General features: G+C 47.7%; 1 protein-coding gene across 1 annotated transcript in view; it reads right to left on the bottom strand.

Moving 5' to 3' along the window:
* LOC132780030 (platelet-derived growth factor subunit A) overlaps nt 1-27,440 on the bottom strand; it is a 114,953-nt gene that overhangs the window by 69,704 nt on the left and 17,809 nt on the right. The window lies entirely within an intron of this gene.

A 27,440-nucleotide genomic window follows, 5' to 3' on the forward strand; every position in this document is an offset into this window, starting at 1 on the left:
TGCTCAAGCAGGGAGCTTTGAGATGGTTGAACAGAAGCTCTCCGAAGCTCTAGGTGCCCTTACTGCCCATTACAGGGAAAACCAGCTGATCCCTAATCCATCTAAAACACAGACATGCGCCTTTCACCTTAAGAGCAGACAAGCATCCCGAGCTCTGAGGATTATTACCTGGGAAGGAAGGAATCCCATTGGAGCATTGCAGCGCACCCAGATACCTGGGAGTCACTCTGGACCGTGCTCTGACCTACAAGAAGCACTGCCTGAACATCAAGCAAAAAGTAGGCGCTAGAAACAATATCATACAAAAGCTGACTGGCACAACCTGGGGATCACAACCAGACACAGTGAAGACATCTGCCCTTGCACTATGCTACTCTGCTGCAGAGTATGCATGCCCAGTGTGGAACACATCTCACCACGCTAAAACAGTGGATGTGGCTCTGAATGAGACATGCCGCATTATCACAGGGTGTCTGCGCTCTACACCACTGGAGAAATTACACTGCTTAGCCGGTATTGCACCACCTGACATCCGCCGGGAAGGAGCAGCCAATAGTGAAAGGACCAAGGCAGACACATCTCCACCTCATCCCCTGTTTGGGTATCAGCCAGCACGTCAACGACTTAAATCTAGAAATAGTTTTCTAAGATCTACAGAGACACCCGCTGGAACACCTCAGCAAGCGAGAGTCCAAAAGTGGCAGGCTCAAACTCAGAACCTCAACAAATGGCTGATGCCAAATGAGAGACTCTCCCCTGGGCACACAGAAGACTGGGCGACTTGGAAGGCGCTGAACAGACTGCGCTCTGGCACCACGAGATGCAGAGCCAACCTCAAGAAATGGGGCTACAAAGTGGAATCCACGACATGCGAGTGCGGAGGAGAGCAAACCACTGACCACCTGCTGCAATGCACCCTGAGCCCTGCCACATGCACAATGGAGGACCTTCTTGCGGCCACACCAGAGGCACTCCAAGGGGCCAGAGACTGGTCAAAGGACATTTCATCAACTACCAAACTCACAAATTTTATATTTTGTCTGTTTGTTTGCTTTGTTCTGTTAGAAATGTAATATAATTGTCTGGTTGCCCTGACACAACACATAAATAAATCCTGCCCTTGGTTGGCCCCTCTTCCTATATGTGTGTGTGTGTGTGAAAAGCAAAAATAAATCCTGGAAACAGGTGGGTGGGTGTGGCCCAGGTGAGTCCATAGCACATATACACACACTTGAACAAACACGGCACAGAGGCCAGGCACAGAAGTTAATGATTTAATCAATGCCATCGCAATATTTTGCCATTAACTCATTTCCAAGATGTGGTGAACCTATCGCAGCCATTTCCTGGCAAGATGTGTTAATCATAGCCAATATCTAATACATTTAAATCCAAATACGTGATAGATTGCAAGCAAGGACTCTAAACTCCCATGGATTTGGATGATCCATCTCGGAGCATGCCCAACTCTGGATCCAACACAAATGCCTCTGGTTGCAATACTTAAAGGAAAGGCAAGTGAAACACACAGCTTAAGAAGGAACCACCATTCCTTGTTCGGAGGAAAGGTAATATTTAACACATTGTTATTCCTGCAGAACCGGAATTGTTATGTTAGTACTATCAACAGAGGATTGGACCACATGGCAAGACACAAGGTGTTTACAAGTCAAACGAAACCAGCTCCGCTCCTTGCAAACTGAATAAGCCATCTGTGACGATGTGTAAGTTTTATTTCTTTGGTTATGTGTAGTTTGGACAGTGGTTTAGGGATGGTAAGTATGGGAGATTATATTTTGTTAGAGATGGTGGCTAGTGGCTTGAGCTGAGTTGCCATAGCAATGGGGGCGGAGCCAACTATCACTTCACGGCGCAGCTTTTTGAAAGTGGCAGTCTGTGGCCGGTGAGCTACAGGAAGGGACTGATTTCTCTAGTGGGAGAAACAGGGAATTAGTCAGTATGCCAGCGAGCTACTGAGTGGACTGAATCTTTTGGTGGAGATTCAGGGAATGTGTCTGTAGCCAGTGTGCTATAGGGAAAGACTGAATCTCTTGGTGGAGATTCAGGGAATCAATTGGTGACCAAAGGGGTTGCAGAGAAGGACCCGGTACAGGGGGTTGTTGATTCTGAATTAAGAATCAAGGTTTGGCTGGGTTTAAGCCTGTTGTGCCAGCTGTGAAACCTTATGAAGTGTTTGCCTGAGTTTACTCATGAAACCTTTCCAATGTATCCATCAAGATTTGTGCCTCTTTTGAAGAACAGTTATACATTGTTATACTTGCATTTCTTTTCAACGCAAAAGCAAACTGGCCAATTGCAAACATTCACACTTGTCCCCAGCAGACAAGGGTTCTTTCTCCCACCCTGACATCATTCCACAGATAGATAGATAGATAGATAGATAGACAGACAGATAGACAGACAGACAGACAGATATAGTCCACTTGCCTAATTTCCAAAAGGCCTCTATGCCGATACCCTCACTGATTGACTTTGCAAGTGCAAGGCTATTCGATGCAAAACCAAGCTGGTCAATTGCAACATGATTGGCTTTGCAGCTCCATGGCCACTCAGTGCTAACCAAGGTGGCCAATGGCAACATTCACACCTGCCTCCAACAGACAAGAGTTCTTTCCCCCATCCTGAACATTATTCTACAGATATAGATATAGATATAGATATATATACACACAGTCCACTTGCCTCATTTCCAACAGACCTCTATTACCGATACCCTCACTGATTGACTTTGCAGCTGCAAGGCTATTCAATGCAAACCCAAGATGGCCAATGGCAACATTCACACCTACCTCCAACAGACAAGGGTTCTTTCTCCCACCCTGGACATTATTCCACAGATATATATAGATATAGATATATATACACACAGTCCACTTGTCTCTATGCAGGTACCCTCACTGATTGACTTTGCAGCTGCAAGGCTATTCAATGCAAAACCAAGCTGGCCAATGGCAACATTCATACTTGCTCCAAGCAAACAAGAGTTCTTTCTCCCACCCTGAACATCATTCCACAGATATATATATACAGTCCACTTGCCTCATTTCCAACAGACCTCTATGCCGATACCCTCACTGATTGACTTTGCAGCTGCAAGGCTATTCAATGCAAAACCAAGCTGGCCAATGGCAACATTCATACTTGCTCCAAGCAAACAAGAGTTCTTTCTCCCACCCTGAACATCATTCCATAGATATATATATACAGTCCACTTGCCTCATTTCCAACAGACCTCTATGCCGATACCCTCACTGATTGACTTTGCAGCTGCAAGGCTATCCAATGCAAAACCAAGCTGACCAATTGCAACATGATTGACTTTGCAGCTCCATGGCCACTCAGTGCTAACCAAGGTGGCCAATTGCAACATTCCCACTTGCCTCCAACAGACAAGAGTTCTTTCTCCCACCCTGGACATTATACCACAGACAGACAGACAGATAGATACACTACACTTGCCTCATTTCCAACAGACCTCTATGCAGATACCCTCAGTGATTGACTTTGCAGCTGCAAGGCTATTCAATGCAAAACCAATTTGCCACATTCCCACTTGCGTCAAACAGACAAGAGTTCTTTCTCCCACCCTGGGCATTATTCCAGAGATAGATAGATAGATAGATAGATAGATAGACACACAAAGTCCACTTGCCCTATTTCCAACAGATCTCTATGCAGATACCCTCCCTGATTGACTTTGCAGCTGCAAGGCTATTCAATGCAAAAACAATTTGCCACATCCCCACTTGCGTCAAGCAGTCAAGAGTTCTTTCTCCCACCCTGGACATTATACCACAGATACACACACACACACACACAGTGTCCACTTGCCCGATTTCCAGCAGACCTCTATGCAGATACCCTCCCTGATTGAGTTTGCAGCTGCGAGGCTATTCAATGCAAAAACCAAGCTGGCTAATGGCAACATTCATACTTGCTTCAAGCAGACAAGAGTTCTTTCTCCCACCCAGGACATCATTCCAGAGAGAGAGATATATACCCCACTTGCCTCATTTCCAACAGACCTCTATGTAGATACCCTCGCTGATTGACTTTGTAACACCTTGAGATTAGAACAGCCCAGTAAGAAGTGCCCAGATGCGGAAGAGGAGCATGAAAATCACAGAGGGAAGGAGGGAGGATGCTTCCACTTCTGGTCTTGCCTCTTTTCCCCCTTTCCTCCATCCTCCTCCTCCTCCTTGTCCTGCCTTTCTCACTGATTCATAGAATCCTAGACTTGGAAGAGACCTCCTGGGCCATCCAGTCCAACCCCATTCTGCCAAGAAGCAGGAACATTGCATTCAAATCACCCCTGACAAATGGCCATCCAGCCTCTGCTTAAAAGCTTCCAAAGAAGGAGCCTCCACCACACTCCCTCCTGGGCAGAGAGTTCCACTGCTGAACGGCTCTCACAGTCAGGAAGTTCTTCCTCATGTTCAGATGGAATCTCCTCTCTTGTAGTTTGAAGCCATTGTTCCATTGCGCCCTAGTCCCCAAGGAAGCAGAAAACAAGCTTGCTCCCTCCTCCTCCCTGTGGCTTCCTCTCACATATTGATACATGGCTGTCATATCTCCTCTCAGCCTTCTCTTCTTCAGGCTAAACATGCCCAGCTCCTTAAGCCGCTCCTCATAGGGTTTGTTCTCCAGACCCTTGATCTGCTCCCTCCTCCCTGTGACTTCCTCTCACATATTTATTCATGGCTCTCATCATGTCTCCTCTCAGCCTTCTCTTCTTCAGGCTAAACATGCCCAGCTCCTTAAGCCGCTCCTCATAGGGCTTGTTCTCCAGACCCTTGATCTGCTCCCTCCTCCCTGTGACTTCCTCTCACATATTTATTCATGGCTCTCATCATGACTCCTCTCAGCCTTCTCTTCTTCAGGCTAAACATGCCCAGCTCTTTAAGCCGCTCCTCATAGAGCTTGTTCTCCAGACCCTTGATCCTTTGAGTTGCCCTCCTCTGGACACATTCCAGCTTAGTCAACATCTCCCTTTATATATCTGTGGAAAGTCCTGGGTGGGACAAAGAACTCTTGTCTGCTGGAGCGAGGTATGCATGTTTCAACTGACCACCTTGATTAGCATTTGATGGCAAAACAACAGAGAGGAAACAATCAAGGTCATCAAATCACCTCTCCACAAAAGCTGCATATATATGTGAATACCATAGAGTCTCGCTTATCCGACCTTCACTTATCCGACATTCCGTCTTATCCGACATTCTTATCTGACATCCCCTTTTCCCTCCAGCATTTCCCCTTCAACTCGAAAGCAGTACATATGAAAAAGATCTTGCAGTCCTCGTGGACAACAAGTTAAACATGAGCCAACATCCCATTGAATCAGCGCCCCAAAGAACCAAACCAAATATAAAGTTGACCAAACCCTTCATAAACCCACACACACAGATAGATATCTACATAGAAACTCCAACCATCACCCAAGTCAAAAAAGAAGCCCCATGAAAGCCTTGGCAGACCGTGCAAAAAGAATCTGTGAAGCCCACCTCTTCCAAGATGGACTGAAGCACCTCAACTGGGCTCTCCAGGCCAATGGAGACTCCACCTCAAACATCAGAAGAGCTGCAAGACCACCGAGAAGAAGCCACGAGAGTCTAGACCAAGACCCATCTGAACATGAGGAAGAACTTCCTGACTGTGAGAGCCGTTCAGCAGTGGAACTCTCTGCCCCGGAGTGTGGTGGAGGCTCCTTCTATGGAGGCTTTTAAGCAGAGGCTGGATGGCCATCTGTCAGGGGTGATTTAAATGGAATATTCCTGCTTCTTGGCAGAATGGGGTTGGACTGGATGGCCCATGACTGTGAGAACTGTTCAGCAGTGGAACTCTCTGTCCCAGAATGTGGTGGAGGCTCCTTCTTTGGAAGCTTTGAAACAGAGGCTGGATGGCCATCTGTCAGGGGTGATTTGAATGCAATATTCCTGCTTCTTGGCAGAATGGGGTTGGACTGGATGGCCCATGAGGTCTCTTTCAACTCTTTGATTCTATGATTCTATGATTCTATGACCCACCCAGAGGAAAAGTGTTCTTGCCAGACATCAAGGGAACCACTGATCGCATAGGGAAGCCGATGAGGAAACACAACATACAAACCACTTACAGACTCATCAAGAAAATCCAGCAAATGCTACGTTCAGCAAAGGACAAGAGGGGTCCTCTCACCTCTGCAGGAGTCTACCATTGTATCCCATGCAGCTGTGGACATCAAGTCTACATAGGGACCACCAAATGCAGCACCCAGACACGCATCAAGGAACATGGAAGGCACTACACAGACTCCTTCAACCAGAGAAGTCAGCCAGACCAGAGCACCTGAGGAACCAGCCTGGACACAGCAGATTATTTGAGAACACAGAAATGCTGGACCACTTGCACAACCACCATGTCAGGCTACACAGAGAAGCCATTGAAATCCACAAGCATGTGGACAATTTCAACAGGAAGTTGAAAGGAAGAAACCATGAAAATGAACAAAATCTGGCTACCAGTATTAAAAAAAAACCCAAAAATTACAACAGCAAAACAACAGAGAGGAAACAAACAGGCACATAAAATCACTCTCAACAAAAGATTCCCCCCAGGCCCTTTCAAGCCATTGAATGCTAATCAAGGTGATCAGCTGAAACATTCACAGCTAGCCCCAGAAGACAAAAGTCCTTTGTCTCACCCTGATCATTCCACAGATATATAAACCCTTTTTCCTAGTTCCAACAGACCTCACTACCTCTGAGGATGCTTGCCATAGATGCAGGCGAAACATCAGGAGAAAAATTGCCTCCAGAACATGGCCATATAGCCCGGAAAAACCTACAACAACTCTTCATAAACCTTTTGGGGTACTAATGTTGGAGAAAGTGGTCCTTAGTCAAGTGGTCCCTAGTCAAAGTGGGCCCTAGTCAAGAGGTCTCTGGTTAAGTACTCCCTGGTGAAAGTGGTCCCTGGTCAAGTAGTCCCTGATCAAGTAGTCAAGTAGACCACCTGGTCAAGTGGTCTCTGGTTAGGTACTCTCTACTCAAAATGGCCTCTGCTGGTTAAATGGTCCCTCGTCAAAGTGGTCCCTGGTCAAGTAGTTCCTGGTCAATGTGGTCCCTGGTCAAAGTGGTGCCTGATCAAAGTGATCTGTGGTAAAAGTGGTCCCTGGTCAAAGTGGTCCCTGGTTAAAGTGGTCCCTGGTCAAAGTGGTGACTGATCAAAGTGGTCTGTGGTCAAAGTGGTCCCTGGTCAAAGTGGTCCCTGGTCAAGTAGTTCCTGGTCAAAGTGGTCCCTGGTCAAAGTGGTCCCTGGTTAAAGTGGTCCCTGGTCAAAGTGGTGACTGATCAAAGTGGTCTGTGGTCAAAGTGGTCCCTGGTCAAAGTGGTCCCTGGTCAAGTAGTTCCTGGTCAAAGTGGTCCCTGGTCAAAGTGGTCCCTGATCAAAGTGGTCCCTGGTCAAAGTGGTGCCTGATCAAAGTGGTCTGTGGTCAAAGTGGTCCCTGGTCAAAGTGGTCCCTGGTCAAGTAGTTCCTGGTCAAAGTGGTGCCTGATCAAAGTGGTCTGTGGTCAAAGTGGTCCCTGGTCAAAGTGGTCCCTGGTTAAAGTGGTCCCTGGTCAAAGTGGTGACTGATCAAAGTGGTCTGTGGTCAAAGTGGTCCCTGGTCAAAGTGGTCCCTGGTCAAGTAGTTCCTGGTCAAAGTGGTCCCTGGTCAAAGTGGTGCCTGATCAAAGTGGTCCCTGGTCAAAGTGGTGCCTGATCAAAGTGGTCTGTGGTCAAAGTGGTCCCTGGTCAAAGTGGTCCCTGGTCAAGTAGTTCCTGGTCAAAGTGGTGCCTGATCAAAGTGGTCTGTGGTCAAAGTGGTCCCTGGTCAAAGTGGTCCCTGGTTAAAGTGGTCCCTGGTCAAAGTGGTGACTGATCAAAGTGGTCTGTGGTCAAAGTGGTCCCTGGTCAAAGTGGTCCCTGGTCAAGTAGTTCCTGGTCAAAGTGGTCCCTGGTCAAAGTGGTGCCTGATCAAAGTGGTCCCTGGTCAAAGTGGTGCCTGATCAAAGTGGTCTGTGGTCAAAGTGGTCCCTGGTCAAAGTGGTCCCTGGTCAAGTAGTTCCTGGTCAAAGTGGTGCCTGATCAAAGTGGTCTGTGGTCAAAGTGGTCCCTGGTCAAAGTGGTCCCTGGTTAAAGTGGTCCCTGGTCAAAGTGGTGACTGATCAAAGTGGTCTGTGGTCAAAGTGGTCCCTGGTCAAAGTGGTCCCTGGTCAAGTAGTTCCTGGTCAAAGTGGTGCCTGATCAAAGTGGTGCCTGATCAAAGTGGTCTGTGGTCAAAGTGGTCTGTGGTCAAAGTGGTCCCTGGTCAAAGTGGTCCCTGGTCAATGTGGTCCCTGGTCAAAGTGGTGCCTGATCAAAGTGGTCTGTGGTCAAAGTGGTCCCTGGTCAAAGTGGTCCCTGGTCAAGTAGTTCCTGATCAAAGTGGTCCCTGGTCAAAGTGGTGCCTGATCAAAGTGGTCTGTGGTCAAAGTGGTCCCTGGTCAAAGTGGTCCCTGGTCAAGTAGTTCCTGGTCAAAGTGGTGCCTGATCAAAGTGGTCTGTGGTCAAAGTGGTCCCTGGTCAAAGTGGTCCCTGGTCAAGTAGTTCCTGATCAAAGTGGTCCCTGGTCAAAGTGGTGCCTGATCAAAGTGGTCTGTGGTCAAAGTGGTCCCTGGTCAAAGTGGTCCCTGGTCAAGTAGTTCCTGGTCAAAGTGGTGCCTGATCAAAGTGGTGCCTGATCAAAGTGGTCTGTGGTCAAAGTGGTCTGTGGTCAAAGTGGTCCCTGGTCAAAGTGGTCCCTGGTCAATGTGGTCCCTGGTCAAAGTGGTGCCTGATCAAAGTGGTCTGTGGTCAAAGTGGTCCCTGGTCAAAGTGGTCCCTGGTCAAGTAGTTCCTGATCAAAGTGGTCCCTGGTCAAAGTGGTGCCTGATCAAAGTGATCTGTGGTCAAAGTGGTCCCTGGTCAAAGTGGTCTCTGGTTAAAGTGGTCTGTGGTCAAAGTGGTCCCTGGTCAAAGTGGTCTGTGGTCAAAGTGGTCTGTGGTCAAAGTGGTCTGTGGCGAAAGTGGTCCCTGGTCAAAGTGGTCCCTGGTCAAAGTGGTCCCTGGTCAAGTAGTTCCTGGTCAAAGTGGTCCCTGGTCAAAGTGGTGCCTGATCAAGCGATCTCTGGTTAAATTGTCCCTGGTCAAAGTGGTCCCTGGTCAAAAAAAAGGTTGGGGACCACTGCTTTATATTAAGGACACCCCCCCCCCTTGCAAATCTCTGACCTGTGCCTCTAAGCCAAGCCAAATTCCACTGTAACTCCCATACATTATAAATCACAACCAAAAGAACATTTTTGTTGTCTTTACAGGAAGATATAGCTCATTGTGTTGTTTTCATAAGAAACATGCAGGGAGGCCAAAAGCGAGGGCCCTTCAGTGATTCAGTGTTGTTTCTTTCAGCAGCCGAAGCCAGAGTTCAGCTGAAGTTGGCAACCAAAAGCACACCAACACCCAAGTCTCCCCAAGCTTCGCTTTTAAGTGCTTCTTGCTTTACAACCATAAAACCCGGGGAAATCCTACCTGCAAAACAAATGAGGCCTGTATCGTGCCAGCCCGTTTGGAATTCTCTTTGCGATCTGGGTTGAACGACTAGAAGAAACCTTTCCACACATTTACACACTGATGTCCAATTCTGGGCATCACAATTGAAGGAGATGTTGACTCTAAGCTGGAATGTGTCCAGAGGAGGGTGACTAAAATGATCAAGGGTCTGGAGAACAAGCCCTATGAGGAGCGGCTGAAAGAGCTGGGCATGTTTAGCCTGAAGAAGAGAAGGCTGAGAGGAGACATGACTTGGACGCAATGGAGACCACTTTACCTGGAATATTGTGTCCAATTCTGAGCACCACAATTGATGGAGATGTTGACTCTAATTTGGAGTGTGTCCAGAGGAAGAGGGTGACTCAAATGATCAAGGGTCTGGAGAACAAGCCCTATGAGGAGCGGCTGAAAGAGCTGGGCATGTTTAGCCTGAAGAAGAGAAGGCTGAGAGGAGACATGACTTGGACGCAATGGAGACCACTTTACCTGGAATATTGTGTCCAATTCTGAGCACCACAATTGATGGAGATGTTGACTCTAAGCTGGAATGTGTCCAGAGGAGGGTGACTAAAATGATCAAGGGTCTGGAGAACAAGCCCTATGAGGAGCGGCTGAAAGAGCTGGGCATGTTTATCCTGAAGAAGAGAAGGATAAGAGGAGACATGACTTGGACGCAATGGAGACCACTTTACCTGGAATATTGCGTCCAATTCTGAGCACCACAATTGATGGAGATGTTGACTCTAAGCTGGAATGTGTCCAGAGGAAGAGGGTGACTCAAATTATGAAGGGTCTCGAGAACAAGCCATATGAGGAGAGGCTTAAAGAGCTGGGTATGTTTAGCCTGAAGAAGGGAAGGATGAGAGGAGACATGACATGTGTCCAGAGGAGGGTGACTAAAATGATCAAGGGTCTGGAGAACAAGCCCTATGAGGAGCGGCTTAAAGACCTGGGCATGTTTAGCCTGAAGAAGAGAAGGCTGAGAGGAAACATGACTTGGACGCAATGGAGACCACTTTACCTGGAATACTGTGTCCAATTCTGAGCACCACAGTTGAAGGGAGATGTTGACTCTAATTTGGAGCGTGTCCAGAAGAAGAGGGTGACTCAAAGGATCAAGGGTCTGGAGAACAAGCCCTATGAGGAGCGGCTGAAAGAGCTGGGCATGTTTAGTTGTAGTTCACTAATGCCAAAAAGGGAGAGAAGGACAGACGGAGAGATCTTAAGCTTTCTCTGCCAAAAGGGTTCCTAAGAACACCAGAAATACATGTTTCCTGATGGTCTTCAGCGCCCCCCCCCCCCCTCCCCCAGGTTCAAACTGTAGAATTAATGCAGTTTGATACCACTCTGATTGCCACGCCGCAATCCTACAGAATCTCAGGAGTTGTTGTTTTGCAAGCCTTCCGCCTTCTCTGTCACCTCGCCAAACCACAACTTCCAGTATTCCATTCCATGGAGCCATGGCTCTTACAGTAGTGTCAACCCACATTCACGCTACAGTGCAGATGCATCCCTAGTCATTATTTATGGCGCATGCTGTCGTCCATTAGTCAGCCTTTTTTGAGATGGCAGTCCTAAAAATAGAGGAGTATGTTGACCTCCTTAGATACCGTCACACATTTCTGTTTTGAGATAGACATGTCTACAAGAGACTGCCAAAAGCTAGTTTCGTCTGAATCTTTTCTGTATTGCTGCAGCAACAAGAGATAGATATATTGTCGAAGGCTTTCATGGCCAGAATCACTGGGTTGTTGTAGGTTTTTTCAAGCTATATAGAATCATAGAATCATAGAATCAAAGAGTTGGAAGAGACCCCATGGGCCATCCAGTCCAACCCCATTCTGCCAAGAAGCAGGAATATTGCATGCAAATCACCCCTGACAGATGGCCATCCAGCCTCTGCTCAAAAGCTTCCAAAGAAGGAGCCTCCACCACACTCTGGGGCAGAGAGTTCCACTGCTGAACGGCTCTCACAGTCAGGAAGTTCTTCCTAATGTTCAGATGGAATCTCCTCTCTTGTAGTTTGAAGCCATTGTTCCGCGTCCTAGTCTCCAAGGAAGCAGAAAACAAGCTTGCTCCCTCCTCCTCCCTGTGGCTTCCTCTCACATATTGATACATGGCTATCATATCTCCTCTCAGCCTTCTCTTCTTCAGGCTAAACATGCCCAGCTCCTTAAGCCGCTCCTCGTAGGGCTTGTTCTCCAGACCCTTGATCATTTTAGTCGCCCTCCTCTGGACACATTCCAGCTTACAGTCAATATCTCTCTTGAATTGTGGTGCCCAGAATTGGACACAATATTCCAGATGTGGTCTAACCAAAGCGGAATAGAGCATGGGGAGCATGACTTCCTTAGATCTAGATATGGCCATGTTCTGGAGGCATTCTCTCCTGACGTTTCGCCTGCATCTATGGCAAGCATCCTCAGAGGTAGTGAGGTCTGTTGGAAGTAGGAAAAGGGGTTCCTGACGATTCGCCTGCATCTATGGCATTCGTGTTTGGACAATGCTGCGTTTGGTGGTCCCTATCTTGACTTGTCCACAGCTGCATGGTATACCGTATCCCATGCAGCTGTGGACAAGTCTACATAGGGACCACCAAACGCAGCGGCCAAACACGCATCAAGGAACATGAAAGGCACTGCAGACTACTTCAACCAGAGAAGTCCTCCAAGATGGACTGAACCACCTAAACTGGACTTTACGGGCCAATGGAAACTCCAGCTCAGGCATTAGAAGAGCTGCAAGACAACCGAGAAGAAGCCACGACGGTCAAGACCAAGACCCACCCAGAGGAAAGGGGTTCTTGCCAGACATCAAGGGAACCACTGACCGCAGAGGGAAGCTGAGGAGGAAACACAACATACAAACTATCTCCAGACCCACCAAAAAATCCAACCAATGCTCCGTTCAGCAAAGGACAAGAGGGATCCTCTCACCTCTGCAGGAGTCTAACGTACACCATGCAGCTGTGGACAAGAAGTCTACATAGGGACCACCAAATGCAGCATTGCCCGAACACGCATCAAGGAACATGAAAGGCACTGCAGACTCCTTCAGCCAGAGAGGTCAGCCATAGTAGAGCACCTGAGGAACCAACCTGGACACAGCAGATTATTGTTGGAGAAGACAGAAATGCTGGCCCACTCTCACAACCACCATGCCAGGCTACACAGAGAAGCATTGAAATCCACAAGCATGTGGACAATTTCAACAGAAAGGAGGAAACCATGAAAATGAACACAATCTGGCTACCAGTATTAAAAAACCCTAAAATTAGAACAGCACAACAACAGAGAGGAAACAATCAGGGACAGCAAATCACCTCTCAACAAAAGATTCCCCCAGGCTCAGCCAGGCCTTCAAATGCTAATGAAGGTGGTCAGTTGAAACATTCACACCTAGCTCCAGCAGACAAGAGTCCTTTGTCCCACCCTGATCATTCCACAGATATATAAACGCTTTTTTCCCCAGTTCCAACAGACCTCACTACCTCTGAGGATGCTTGCCATAGATACAGGTGAAATGTCAGGAGAAATGCCCCTAGAACATTGCCCTATAGCCCGAAAAAACCCACAAGAACTGAGTGATTCCAGCCATGAAAGCCTTCGACAATACAAAAAAAAAACCCATTACAACACATGTGCAAAACCACACATATATATGCAAACACACATATACACATATATATATATACACACAAAACACATGTCCCAGTTCAAAGCAAATATCATAGGCTTTTCTGCCTTTATATTCTAGGATAAACGGTTATGTGGAAGGACCCTGAGTCTACACTGCCACATAATCCAGTTCAATGTGGATTTTATACAGCTGTGTGCAAGGGGCCCTGTTCTACACTGCCATATAATCCAGTTTAAAGCATGTAATCTGGATTTTATAAGGCAGTGTAGAAGGGCCCCCAGTGCAGACCCAATCCCGTTTTCTATAGCCTCCTAGGAGCTGTAGTTTCCCAAGATCTTAAGCCTTCTCTGCCAAAACAGTGCTGGTGTCTCACCAAACTACAAACTCGATTCTATGGCATTAAGCTGTGACAGAAAAAGTGGCGTCAAAATGCATTAATTCCACATAGTTGTAGATCAGGAATGGGTAAACTTCGGCTCTACCAGCTGTTAGGAATGGTGGGAGTTGTAGTCCAAAACACCTGGAGGGCCCAAGTTTGCCCATGCTTTCTCAACAACAAGATGATCTCGATCTCTGTTCATGGGCATCCCGGGCCCAAGTTTGCCCATGCCTGCTCAACAACAAGATGATCTCGATCTCTGTTCATGGGCATCCCGGGCCCAAGTTTGCCCATGCTTTCTCAACAACAAGATGATCTCGATCTCTGTTCATGGGCATCCCGGGCCCAAGTTTGCCCATGCCTGCTCAACAACAAGATGATCTCGATCTCTGTTCATGGGCATCCCGGGCCCAAGTTTGCCCATGCCTGCTCAACAACAAGATGATCTCGATCTCTGTTCATGGGCATCCCGGGCCCAAGTTTGCCCATGCCTGCTCGACAACAAGATGATCTCGATCTCTGTTCATGGGCATCCCGGGCCCAAGTTTGCCCATGCCTGCTCGACAACAAGATGATCTCGACCTCTGTTCATGGGCATCCCGGGCCCAAGTTTGCCCATGCCTGCTCGACAACAAGATGATCTCGATCTCTGTTCATGGGCATCCCGGGCCCAAGTTTGCCCATGCCTGCTCGACAACAAGATGATCTCGATCTCTGTTCATGGGCATCCCGGGCCCAAGTTTGCCCATGCCTGCTCGACAACAAGATGATCTCGATCTCTGTTCATGGGCATCCCGGGCCCAAGTTTGCCCATGCCTGCTCGACAACAAGATGATCTCGATCTCTGTTCATGGGCATCCCGGGCCCAAGTTTGCCCATGCCTGCTCGACAACAAGATGATCTCGATCTCTGTTCATGGGCATCCCGGGCCCAAGTTTGCCCATGCCTGCTCGACAACAAGATGATCTCGATCTCTGTTCATGGGCATCCCGGGCCCAAGTTTGCCCATGCCTGCTCGACAACAAGATGATCTCGATCTCTGTTCATGGGCATCCCGGGCCCAAGTTTGCCCATGCCTGCTCGACAACAAGATGATCTCGATCTCTGTTCATGGGCATCCCGGGCCCAAGTTTGCCCATGCCTGCTCGACAACAAGATGATCTCGATCTCTGTTCATGGGCATCCCGGGCCCAAGTTTGCCCATGCCTGCTCGACAACAAGATGATCTCGATCTCTGTTCATGGGCATCCCGGGCCCAAGTTTGCCCATGCCTGCTCGACAACAAGATGATCTCGATCTCTGTTCATGGGCATCCCGGGCCCAAGTTTGCCCATGCCTGCTCGACAACAAGATGATCTCGATCTCTGTTCATGGGCATCCCGGGCCCAAGTTTGCCCATGCCTGCTCGACAACAAGATGATCTCGATCTCTGTTCATGGGCATCCCGGGCCCAAGTTTGCCCATGCCTGCTCGACAACAAGATGATCTCGATCTCTGTTCATGGGCATCCCGGGCCCAAGTTTGCCCATGCCTGCTCGACAACAAGATGATCTCGATCTCTGTTCATGGGCATCCCGGGCCCAAGTTTGCCCATGCCTGCTCGACAACAAGATGATCTCGATCTCTGTTCATGGGCATCCCGGGCCCAAGTTTGCCCATGCCTGCTCGACAACAAGATGATCTCGATCTCTGTTCATGGGCATCCCGGGCCCAAGTTTGCCCATGCCTGCTCGACAACAAGATGATCTCGATCTCTGTTCATGGGCATCCCGGGCCCAAGTTTGCCCATGCCTGCTCGACAACAAGATGATCTCGATCTCTGTTCATGGGCATCCCGGGCCCAAGTTTGCCCATGCCTGCTCGACAACAAGATGATCTCGATCTCTGTTCATGGGCATCCCGGTCCCAAGTTTGCCCATGCCTGCTCGACAACAAGATGATCTCGATCTCTGTTCATGGGCATCCCGGGCCCAAGTTTGCCCATGCCTGCTCAACAACAAGATGATCTCGATCTCTGTTCATGGGCATCCCGGGCCCAAGTTTGCCCATGCCTGCTCAACAACAAGATGATCTCGATCTCTGTTCATGGGCATCCCGGGCCCAAGTTTGCCCATGCCTGCTCAACAACAAGATGATCTCGATCTCTGTTCATGGGCATCCCGGGCCCAAGTTTGCCCATGCCTGCTCAACAACAAGATGATCTCGATCTCTGTTCATGGGCATCCCGGGCCCAAGTTTGCCCATGCTTTCTCAACAACAAGATAATCTCGATCTCTGTTCATGGGCATCCCGGGCCCAAGTTTGCCCATGCCTGCTCAACAACAAGAAGATCTCGATATCTGTTCATGGGCATCCCGGGCCCAAGTTTGCCCATGCCTGCTCGACAACAAGAAGATCTCGATCTCTGTTCATGGGCATCCCGGGCCCAAGTTTGCCCATGCCTGCTCGACAACAAGATGATCTCGATCTCTGTTCATGGGCATCCCGGGCCCAAGTTTGCCCATGCCTGCTCGACAACAAGATGATCTCGATCTCTGTTCATGGGCATCCCGGGCCCAAGTTTGCCCATGCCTGCTCGACAACAAGATGATCTCGATCTCTGTTCATGGGCATCCCGGGCCCAAGTTTGCCCATGCCTGCTCGACAACAAGATGATCTCGATCTCTGTTCATGGGCATCCCGGGCCCAAGTTTGCCCATGCCTGCTCGACAACAAGATGATCTCGATCTCTGTTCATGGGCATCCCGGGCCCAAGTTTGCCCATGCCTGCTCGACAACAAGATGATCTCGATCTCTGTTCATGGGCATCCCGGGCCCAAGTTTGCCCATGCCTGCTCGACAACAAGATGATCTCGATCTCTGTTCATGGGCATCCCGGGCCCAAGTTTGCCCATGCCTGCTCAACAACAAGATGATCTCGATCTCTGTTCATGGGCATCCTGGGCCCAAGTTTGCCCATGCCTGCTCAACAACAAGATGATCTCGATCTCTGTTCGGTTATGAGTTCAGTGGGGGTTTAGTGGCCAATGTGGACAAGCCCACAGAGCACTACAATGCCTCGCCAAGCTACAGATCCCAGCATTATTCCACAGGATGCAGCCATGGTGTTGAAAATGAAATAATGAATTGTGCCGGATGAGCTTGGAGGCTCTTCTCTTCCTTCTCAACAGGTGCCTTGGACACACATGGTTCTCTGCGCAAACACACACCAACACAAGGATATGCCTGCACCGAGTGGCCCATCTGCAGAGGAAGAATGCTAACAAATCCCCTCCCAAGGCTGGGCGAGGCTGGCGGTGGTGATAAGGGCTGGAGGACAACACGTCCTGCCCTGGGAAAGGCTGCTGTTGTGTTCCTCCCGTCTCTCCTCTTGCTTCCTGGGGTGCGGAGGAGTTGCCAACCAAGGTCTTCTCCATCGAGTTGGAACGCGAGGAGCCTGGGACGCAGGACTTCTCTGCAACGGGCAGCAGATCGTGAAGATTGTGAAGGAGGGCCATAAAAGGATATGGCCTTTTTATTAGAGTGTTGTACTTTTGCTGCTCAGCATCTGGAAAAGCGCGCATAGGTTTGTGGCATTGTGTAGCCCAGTGTTTCTCAACCTTCCGAATGCCATAACCCATTAATACAGTTCCTTATGTTGCCATAGATGCAGGCGAAATGTCAGGAGAGAATGCATCGAGAATATGGCTATATAGCCCAAAAAACCTACAACAACCCATTGTGTCCAAATTCTGGGCACCACAATTCAAGAGAGATATTGACAAGCTGGAATGTGTCCAGAGGAGGGTGACTCAAATGATCAAGGGTCTAGAGGACAAGCCCTATGAGGAGCGGCTTAAGGAGCTGGGCATGTTCAGCCTGAAGAAGAGAAGGCTGAGAGGAGACATGATGATGGCCATGTATAAATATGTGAGAGGACGCCACAGGGAGGAGGAGGGAGCAATCTTGTTTTCTGCTTCCTTGGAGACTAGGACGCAAGGGAACAATGGCTTCAAACTACAAGAGAGGAGATTCCACCTGAACATGAGGAAGAACTTCCTGACTGTGAGAGCCGTTCAGCAGTGGAACTCTCTGCCCCGGAGTGTGGTGGAGGCTCCTTCTTTGGAAGCTTTTCAACAGGGGCTGGATGGCCATCTGTCAGAGGTGATTTGAGTGCAATATTCCTGCTTCTTGGCAGAATGGGGTTGGACTGGATGGCCCAAGAGGTCTCTTCCAACTCTAGGATTCTAGGATTCTATGATTCTATATTTATTTTTGTGGAATTGTGTAGCCCAGTGTTTCTCAACCTTCCAAATGCTATGACCTGTTAATACAGTTCCTTATGTTGTGTTGACCCCTAACCATAACATTATTTTGGTTGTGTTATCGAAGGTCTCACAACCTCTGAGGATGCTTGCCATTGATGCAGGCGAAACGTCAGGAGAGAATGCTTCTAGAACATGGCTATATAGCCCATTAATACAGTTCCTTATGTTGTGTTGACCCCCAACCATAACATTATCTTGGTTGTGTTGTCCAAGGCCTCACAACCTCTGGGGATGCTTGCCACAGATGCAGGCGAAACGTCAGGAGAGAATGCTTCTAGAACATGGCTATATAGCCCGACAAACCTACAACAACTAATTATTTTTGTGGAATTGTGTAGCCCAGTGTTTCTCAACCTTCCAAATGCCATGACTCGCTAATACAGTTCCTTATGTTGTGTTGACCCCTAACCATAACATTATTTTGGTTGTGTTGTCCAAGGCCTCACAACCTCTGAAGATGCTTGCCATAGATGCAGGCAAAATGTCAGGAGAGAATGCTTCTAGAACATGGCCATATAGCCCGAAAAAAACTACAACAACTCATTATTTTTGTGGAATTGTGTAGCCCAGTGTTTCTCAACCTTCCAAATGCCATGACCCATTAATACAGTTCCTTACGTTGTGTTGACCCCTAACCATAACATTATTTTGGTTGTGTTGTTGTGTTCTCCAACCTCTGAGGATGCTTGCCATAGATGCAGGCAAAATATCAGGAGAGAATGCTTCTAGAACATGGTTATATAGCCCGAGAAACCCGAGAAACCTACAACAACCCATTATTTTAGTGGAATTGTGTAGCCCAGTGTTTCTCAACCTTCCAAGTGCCATAACCCATTAATACAGTTCCTTATGTTGTGTTGCCCCCCCCCCCCAACCATAACATTATTTTGGTTGTGTTGTCCAAGGCCTCACAACCTCTGAAGATGCTTGCCACAGATGCAAGCAAAACGTCAGGAGAGAATGCTTCTAGAACATGGCCATATAGCCCGAGAAACCTACAACAACTCATTATTTTTGTGGAATTGTGTAGCCCGGTGTTTCTCAACCTTCCGAATCCCATGACCCGTTAATACAGTTCCTTATGTTGTGTTGACCCCCAACCATAACATTATTTTGGTTGTGTTGTCCAAGGCCTCACAACCTCTGAGGATGCTTGCCACAGATGCAGGCGAAACGTCAGGAGAGAATGCTTGTAGAACATGGACATATAGCCCAAAAAACCTACTACAACCCATTATTTTTGTTGCTACTTTGTAACTATAATTTTGCTACTGTTTTGAATCGTAATGCAAATATCTGATAAGCAGGATGTATTTTCCTTCACTGGACCAAATTTGGCACTAATTCCCAATACGCCCAAAACTGAATACTGGTGGGGTTGTGGAAAATATACCTTCACATTTGGGAGTTGTAGTCGTTGGGATTTATAGTTTACCTACAATCAAAGGGCATTCTGAACTCCATCAGTAATGGAACTGAACCAAAGTTGGCACACAGAACTCCCGTGACCAACAGAAAATCCTGGAAAGGTTTGGTGGGCATTGACCTTTGAGTTTGGGAGTTGTAGTTCACCTATATCCAGACAGCACTGTGGACTCAAACAATGATGGATCTGGACCAAACTTGGCACAGATACTCAATATGTTTAAATGTAAACACTGGTGGAATTTGGTGAAAATAGACCTTGACATTTGGGAGTTGTAGTTGCTGGGATTTATGGTTCACTTACAATCAAAAAACATTCTGAACCCCACCAATGATAGAATTGAACCAAACTTGGCACACAGAATATCCATAACCAACGGAAAATACTGTAAGGGTTTGGTGGACATTGACCTTGAGTTTTGGAATTGTAGTTCATCTACATCCAGAGAGCACTGTGGACTCAAACAATGATGGATCTGCACCAAACTTGGCACGGCTACTCAATATGCCCAAATGTGAACACTGGTGGAGCTTGGGGAAAATAGACCTTGACATTTGGGAATTTTAGTTGCTGGGATTTATAGTTCACCTACAATCAAAGAGCATTCTGAACCCCACCAATGATAGAATTGGGCCAAACTTCCCACACAGAACTCCCATGACCAACAGAATATACTTGAGGGGTTTAGGGAGCATTGACCTTGGGTTTGGGAGTTGTAGTTCACCTACATCCAGGGAGCACTGTGGACTCAAACAATGATGGAACTGGATCAAACTTGGCGTGACTACTCAAAATGCCCAAATATGAACACTGGTGGAGTTTGGGGAGAATAGACCTTGACATTCGGGAGTTGTAGTTGCTGGGATTTCTAGTTCACATACAATCAAAGAGCATTCTGAACCCCACCAACAATAGAATTGGGCCAAATTTTTCCACACCGAATACCAATGACCAACAGAAAATACTGTGTTTTCTGATGTGACATCTCCATCCCAGCCTTTATTACAGTGGTTCTCAACCTGTGGGTCTCCAGGTGTTTTGGCCTTCAACTCCCAGAAATCCTAACAGCTGGTAAACTGGCTAGGATTTCTGGGAGTTGTAGGCCAAAACACCTGGAGACCCACAGGTTGAGAATCACTGCTTTATTCAGGTATCAGACAGGACAGTAACACCTTAAATCAAGAAACGGCTTCCTAAGATCTACAGAGGAACACCTCAGCAAGTGAGAGTCCAAAAGTGGCAGGTTCAAACCCAGAACCTCAATCAATGGCTGATACCCAATGAGACCCTGGGCACACAGACTTGGAAGGTGCTGAACAGGCTGCACTCTGGCAATACGAGATGCAGAGCCAACCTTAATAAATGGGTCCACAAAGTGGAGTCCACGACACGGAAAAAGTGAAGGAAACACTGAGCAGCATTCCGTGGACACAGATACTAAAGGATAAGGGAGTTACGGATGGATGGGAGTTTCTCAAGAGTGAAATACTCAAGGCGCAATTGCAAACCGTGCCAACAAAGAGAAAAAATAGGACAAGTGCAAAGAAGCCAGAATGGATGTCCAAAGAACTTCCTAACTGTGTTAAGACACAAAAGAGACATGCACAAGAAGTGGAAAAAGGGAGAAATCACCAAAGAAGAATTCAAACAAATAGCCAACAGCTGTAGGGAAAAGGTCCGCAAGGCTAAAGCACAAAACGAGTCCGGCTTGCGAGGGACATTAAAAACAATAAAAAGGGATTCTTTTCTTATGTCAGTAGAAAAAGGAAAAACAAGGAGGCGATAGGACCTCTTCGAGGAGAAGATGGGGCAATGCTGACAGGGGATGATAGGGAAAAGGCAGAACTACTTAATACCTTCTTTGCCTCAGTCTTCTCACAAAAAGAAAGTCATCTTCAACCTCAGCAAGACGGAGTGGATGAGGGATTAGAGGACATCCAACCCCAAATTGGATGGGTGATTTGAATGCAATGTTCCTGCTTCTTGGCAGAATGGGGTTGGACTGGATGGCCCATGAGGTCTCTTCCAACTCTTTGATTCTATGATTCTATTCTATGATCTACAGAGACACTCACTGGAATACCTCAGCAAGCGAGAGTCCAAAAGTGGCAGGCTCAAACCCAGAACCTCAATCAATGGCTGAGACCGAATGAGAGATTCCTTCCTGGGCACACAGAAGATGGGGCAACTTGGAAGGTGCTGAACAGGCTGTGCTCTGGCACCACGAGATGCAGAGCCAACCTTCAGAAATGGGTCCACAAAGTGGAGTCCACGACATGCGAGTGTGGAGAAGAGCCAACCACTGACCACCTACTGCAATGCAACCTGAGCCCCTGAGCAACCTGAGCTACTGGTCAAAGGACATTTAATCAACTACCAAGCTTGCAAACTCTGTTATGTCTATTTCTTAAAAAATTGTTAAAAATGTAATACAATTGTCTGGTTGATACTAACACGATAAATAAATACCACTCTGGCGGGAAGGTAACAGTGCTCCATGCACTCTGGCACCATGACATGCAGCACATCAACAACTTAAATCAAGAAATAGTTTTCTAAGATCTACAGAGACACTCACTGGAACATCTCAGCAAGCGAGAGTCCAAAAGTGGCAGGCTCAAACTCAGAAACTCAATCAATGGCTGAGACCGAATGAGAGATTCCTTCCTGGGCACACAGAAGATGAGGCAACTTGGAAGGTGCTGAACAGGCTGTGCTCTAGTACCACGAGATGCAGAGCCAACCTTCAGAAATGGGGCCACCAAGTGGAGTCCATGACATGAGAGTTTGGAGAAGAGTAAACCACTGACCACCTACTACAATGTGGTCTGAGCCCTGCCACATGCACAAGGGAGGACCTTCTTGGAGAGGCAATCCAAGTGGCCAGCTTCTGTTCAAAGGACATTGAGCATCATGCCAAGTTTTCAACTTTGTTTGTGGTTTTTCTATACATTACAACTGTACCCTCAATTTGCTTCTGACACTATAAATATAATTGCTACTGGAAAAGTTGCACAACGAGGGATTAATGAAGACCGGATTAGGACAAAGGCAAAGGGTCTCCTGCAGTTCTCACTCATCTCTCTCTCTTTGGGTCTCTGGGTTGGAGAACACAGGCATGCACTTGGGGTAAATCTGGATCCTTGTGTTCAAGAATGTGTTGGAGAATGACCGCCCACGCCGAGTGCTTGCGGCAATGTTCCACACTTAGCGGCACAGGAGTTGCTTCGGCATATGGATTCCAGTGAGTGCAAAGTGGTCCCTAGTACAAGGCATTCCCATCCGAAATCTCAGAGAGATTACTATGGCTCGAGTGTCACAGGACTCGGCACAGGCCGTGCACACCATGAGAATGTTCTGCTCCAGTGCTCAAGGAACGTCTCCGTACGAAAGCAAACCACTTTCGGGGATGCTTGCCATAGATGCAGGCGAAACGTCAGGAGAAATGCCTCTAGAACATGGCTCTATAGCCCGAAAAAACCCACAAGAACCTAGCAAACCACTTTGTTGCCCTGAGAGTAGGAACGCCAAACCTCGACCCACACAATGCACAGACCAACAAGCACAACTTTCTAAATGTACCTCCAACATAGCTCTCACCAAACCAGAAGCAAGGAATGCTCTCAGACTTATCATAGAATCCTAGAATCAAAGAGTTGGAAGAGACCTCCTGGGCCATCATCCAGTCCAACCCCATTCTGCCAAGAAGCAGGAATATTGCATTCAAACCACCCCTGACAGATGGCCATCCAGCCTCTGCTTAAAAGCCTCCAAAGAAGGAGCCTTCACCACACTCCGGGGCAGGGAGTTCCACTGCTGAACAGCTCTCACAGTAGAATCATAGAATCAAAGAGTTGGAAGAGACCTCCTGGGCCATCATCCAGTCCAACCCCATTCTGCCAAGAAGCAGGAATATTGCATTCAAATCACCCCTGACAGATGGCCATCCAGCCTCTGTTTCAAAGCTTCCAAAGAAGGAGCCTCCACCACACTCCGGGGCAGAGAGTTCCACTGCTGAACGGCTCTCACAGTCAGGAAGTTCTTCCTCATGTTCACATGGAATCTCCTCTCTAGTAGTTTGAAGCCATTCCTCCATTGCGTCCTAGTCTCCAGGGAAGCAGAAAACAAGCTTGCTCCGTCCTCCTCCCTGTGGCTTCCTCTCACATATTTATACATGGCTATCATATCCCCTCTCAGCCTTCTCTTCTTCAGGCTAAACATGCCCAGCTCCTTAAGCTGCTCCTCATAGGGCTTGTTCTCCAGACCCTTGATCATTTTAGTCGCCCTCCTCTGGACACATTCCAGCTTAGAGTCAATATCTCTCTTGAATTGTGGTGCCCAGAATTGGACACAATATTCCAGGTAAAGTGGTCTAACCAAAGCGGAATAGAGCATGGGGAGCATGACTTCCCTAGATCTAGACACTAGGCTCCTCTTGATGCCTGAGGCCAAAATCCCATTGGCTTTTTTTGCCGCCACATCACATTCCTGGCTCATGTTTAACTTGTTCCCCACGAGGACTCCAAGATCTTTTTCACATGTACTGCTCTCGAGCCAGGCCTCGTCCCCCATTCTGTCTCTTTGCATTTCGTTCTCCTGCCAAAGTGGAGTATCTTGCATTTGTCACTGTTGAACTTCGTTGAAGCAGAAGCAGGAATATTGCATTCAAAGCACCCCTGACAGATGGCCACCCAGCCTCTGTTTCAAAGCTTCCAAAGAAGGAGCCTCCACCACACTCCGGGGCAGAGAGTTCCACTGCTGAACGGCTCTCACAGTCAGGAAGTTCTTCCTCATGTTCAGGTGGAATCTCCTCTCTTGTGGTTTGAAGCTATTGTTCCCTTGCGTCCTAGCCTACCATTTCTTGTCCCGGCATTGAATGTTTGATGTATTGTCGAAGGCTTTCATGGCTGGAATCACTAGGTTCTTTTGGGTTTTTTCGGGCTATATGGCCATGTTCTAGAGGCATTTCTCCTGACGTTTCGCCTGCATCTATGGCAAGCATCCTCAGAGGACGGCCATGTTCTAGAGGCATTTCTCCTGACGTTTCGCCTGCATCTATGGCAAGCATCCTCAGAGGTAGTGAGGTCACTACCTCTGAGGATGCTTGCCATAGATGCAGGCGAAACGTCAGGAGAAATGCCTCTAGAACATGGCTCTATAGCCCGAAAAAACCCACAAGAACCTATTGAATGTTTGCCTTCTATATGCTTTGCTCCGCCCGGGGAACTCAGAAAACATATAAATGTTTTGAATAAATAAATAAATAAATAATGAGCGCCTGATAACAAGTCAACTTGGATTTTTCTAAATCATACAGGTTGCATTCAACGGAGCTTGACCTAATGAATGGTTTATTGTACTAGCCATAGGCCATGGCATAAAATATACAACAGGCACTTACCAATATGTTCCATATACTGGCTCTTGAAAATTATAGTAGTACTGACATGATAACCATAACAAATGGTTCCATCTACAGAGGAACACCTCAGCAAGTGAGAGTCCAAAAGTGGCAGGCTCAAACTCAGAACTTCAATCAATGGCTGAGACCAAATGAGAGGTTCCTTCTGATTCGTATTACCCCAAACAATCTCCATTTCCATTTCTAGCTTCCGCTGTGGACCTTACAAATTTAGCTCAGATTTTTTGGGCTGCGACTGCAAATGTGGCAACCTTTAATGTTATATTTTTTTTTGAATAATCCACTAACAAGTCACAGATAACTACTGACTGTTGCCATGCTGCCCTGTCTTCCAAAAGGGCTCCCAGAAGATGTTTCAAGCCTCATTATACAAAGGGCTATATAACAGATAGTGTATTAAATCCTCTCTTTCCCTGAACTCACAAATACAAAGTTGTTAGACATGAGGGATCCCTCTATATCTTCCCTCTAGCCATCCTGAGGGCATTGTTTGGAATCGCAGGGCTGCCAATGCTTTTCTAAGGGCTACAGACGCTAAGTCTTGAACATCAAGAAAACCAAAGTGCTCTTCCAGCAGTCACCAGCCAATCCCTCTCCAATGCAAGAAATACATCTTAAAGTGTAACATTAGAAAATGTGGACCATTTCCGCTCCCTTGGCAGCCACCTCTCCACAAAAGTCAACATTGAAACTGAAATACAACACCGCCTGAGCTCTGCGAGTGCAGCATTTTCCCAAATGAAGCAGAGAGTGTTTGAGGACCGGGACATCCGTAGGGAGACCAAGAGGCTTGTTTATAAAGCTATTCCCCTCCCAACCCTGCTATATGCCTGCGAAACATGGACTGTCTACAGATGTCAACATTGACACCGAAATACAACACCGCCTGAGCTCTACCAATGCATTTTTCCGAATGAAGCAGAGAGTGTTTGAGAACCGGGACATCCACAGGGATAACAAAGGACTTGTTTATAAAGCTATTGTCCTCCCAACCCTGCTATATGCCTGCGAAACATGGACTGTCTACAAATGTCAACATTGACACTGAAATTCAACACCGCCTGAGCTCTGCAAGTGCAGCATTTTTCCGAATGAAGCAGAGAGTGTTTGAGGACAGGGACATCCATAGGACGACCAAGGTGCTTGTTTATAAAGCTATTGTCCTCCCAACCCTGCTATACGCCTGCGAAACGTGGACTGTCTACAGATAGAATCATAGAATCCAAGAGTTGGAAGAGACCTCCTGGGCCATCCAGTCCAACCCCATTCTGCCAAGAAGCAGGAATATTGCATTCAAATCACCCCTGACAGATGGCCATCCAGCCTCTGTTTCAAAGCTTCCAAAGAAGGAGCCTCCACCACACTCCGGGGCAGAGAGTTCCACTGCTGAACGGTCAACATTGACACTGAAATTCAATACTGCCTGAGCTCTGCAAGTGCAGCATTTTTCCGAATGAAGAAATGGACTGTCTACAGACGTCACATGCAACTCCTGGAATGATTCCATCAGCGCTGCCTCTGAAAAATCCTGCAAATCTCTTGGGAAGACAAGTGGACAAACGTCAGCATGCTGGAAGAAGCAAAGACCACCAGCATTGAAGCGATGGTCCTCCGCCATCAACTCTGCTGGACCAGCAATGTTGTCAGGATGCCCAACCACCATCTCCCAAAGCAGTTGTTCTACTCCGAACTCAAGAATGGAAAATGGAATGTTGGAGGACAGGAAAAGAGATTCAAAGATGGGCTCAAAGCCAACCTTAAAAACTCTGGCATCGACACTGAGAACTGGGAAGCCCTGGCCCTTGAGCTCTCCAGCTGGAGGTCAGCTGTGACCAGCAGTGCTGCAGAATTTGAAGAGGCATGAATTGAGGGCAAAAGAGAGAAATGTTCCAAGAGGAAGGCGCATCAAGCCAACCCCAACCAGGACCACCTTCCACCTGGAAACCGATGCCCTCACTGCAGAAGGGAGAAGATGCAGGTCAAGAATAGGGCTCCACAGTCACCTCCGGACCCACGAAATAGGCAGCCAGTGACTTCACCAAAGCCCCAGTGGAACCAGAGAGCCCTTCCCGAGAAGGCAGAGCAAGTGCTACTGCTCAAGTTCAACTTCCAAAGGAAGGGCCCCCGGGATCCTTCTCCTTAGAGAAAAAAGAGCGGGACATCTATGCAGCCTTTGTTTAAACGGCGCAGCTCCACTATTAACAACACAAGCAACAACTTGCCAGATTCTTGGCTCAGGAAACGCGATGGGTAGAGAGAGAGAGAAAGAGACTTCCCTTGGCGTACAAGCAAAGGGGAGGGCTGCCTTTCCCCCTCTTCCAGATATATATATATGCGCAAAATAAACACAGCAATTGCTCAGGGCACCGTATATCATCAGGCATCGACTTGGGCAAAATGCTGACGAGTGTGACAAGTGCGTGCGATGGGTCTCTTGCAGCAGAGAAATATTAGCAAACTGCATGTTTGCCCTGCAAAGTATTTGTAATTCCACTGATGCAGAAAATAACCGGGAGGTATTTTATTTTTGCCTTCCCCGAGTATGTGAACACGGGTTGCTTTAATGCTCAGCGGGGAAGGGCTTCTGGTACAAGTCAATAAGACGGAGATGGTTTTCAGTCTCGCTTTTAAAAACAACCACCACCATTTTGAATTGAC

The sequence above is a fragment of the Anolis sagrei genome, chromosome X (assembly GCF_037176765.1).
Source record: "Anolis sagrei isolate rAnoSag1 chromosome X, rAnoSag1.mat, whole genome shotgun sequence".
NCBI lineage: Eukaryota > Metazoa > Chordata > Lepidosauria > Squamata > Dactyloidae > Anolis > Anolis sagrei.